The 1394-nt window shown below is 35.2% G+C and overlaps 1 long non-coding RNA gene across 1 annotated transcript; it reads left to right on the top strand.

The window, feature by feature from the left end:
* The first annotated feature begins 6 nt into the window (after nucleotides 1-6).
* LOC106944328 (uncharacterized) lies at nucleotides 7-1053 on the top strand. Its single transcript, XR_001424224.1, has 2 exons — nucleotides 7-207; nucleotides 735-1053. It is a non-coding gene; the product is annotated as an uncharacterized LOC106944328 (long non-coding RNA).
* Nucleotides 1054-1394: the final 341 nt, after the last annotated feature.

The following is a 1394-nucleotide window of genomic DNA, read 5'->3' as shown; positions in this document are numbered from 1 at the left end:
ATATGCCACGGACTTCTGTTTTAGCACTTCCGCATTTTTTTTGCCACATACACTGCTTCCGGTGCACAGGCAGCAGGACGTTAACAGTGGCTCCTCAGTTGCTTTAGGACTATTAATGATGCCTATAAAATTATTCAGACGTCCTGAAACGCTCCAACAACAAAGGATTTAAACTGGATGTGTCAAAACTTCACAATAACTTCAAAGGTAAGTTAATAAATCGTTTGTATTCACCATAATGCCTCATGTCTGACGTAGCTAACAGGGACAAGCTTACAAAGGTGCTATGTAAACGTTCAGTGGTTTGATTATCTGTGCAGTGTGCAATCTACATATCTATGCTTTATAGATAGATATAGATATATATCTATATAAACATATATAGATCTGTCTATATTGTGCCCCAGCTATCAGTCGAAGCTGAAGTTAGCTTCCCAATGTAGCATCTAATTCGGAAAATAGCTAAAGGGCGATTACACTTAATTTTTCACTATCTTGAGCTTTTTTAATGTGTTGTACTTTAAAAACTACAACACCTAGTCATTTCAAACCTAACTAGATTATTCTGTACTAACAGCAGATAAATAAAACACTTGTGAAACCTTCTAATTGATTTGTGAAATTTGTAAAATGGCATTAATAGATTCCAGAACGCCTTAGATCTGAATTATTAAAGTGGCATTATTTGTTATTTTAACTTCCCGTTTTCTTTCTTTTTTTAATCTTTATCATAGTTGGAGTTGGACAGAAGTTCTGTTTCATGGCTTCCTGGAGGGAGAGATCGGCTCAGCTAATGTTGCCAACAACTTTTCTCCTGCTATTAACGTTTTTGCTTTTCTTTATATAGAAAGTATTTCTATCAGTTGCTCTTTTTCCATTTTGTTTACAGTATTTGCTCTATTTTTTATTTTTACCTTAATGCTTACCTGGTCAGTTGAGGTGGAAATGTACATCCTGTTGATTACTGACAAATGTCAGAACCACATGGACTGAGCTGGTTAGTCAGATCAATCTGAATCTTTATTTCTCATTAAAACGACTTCTTGTAATTTTAAGACATTGTTATAAAATCACATCTTTATTCTGCTGTAACGATGACTGCATTCTTGCAATTAAAATTTCTTGGATCCTGACCGTTATGCTCCCTCATACAACTCACAGAACAGATGATTGAAATAAAGGCACTTTTTGAAAGTATTTTCTGTGATTTTATTATAGAAATTGAGGGCAGGAGGAATCGATTAAAATCAAATCTGATATGAAAAAAAATCTTGTAAGTCATATCATCCCCGTCCAGGATGACTGCAGTGTCAGGGTAGCACACAAAGTCTGGAGGAAGATTTTTGCATATCTGGTGCTCCGGTTTCCAGATCATAGTTTAACCAAGTACTGTA

This window comes from Poecilia latipinna, unplaced genomic scaffold, assembly GCF_001443285.1.
Source record: "Poecilia latipinna isolate Pla-1442-1.1 unplaced genomic scaffold, P_latipinna-1.0 Scaffold8101, whole genome shotgun sequence".
Taxonomy (NCBI): Eukaryota; Metazoa; Chordata; class Actinopteri; order Cyprinodontiformes; family Poeciliidae; genus Poecilia; species Poecilia latipinna.
This window is presented reverse-complemented; position numbering and strand designations above follow the sequence as displayed.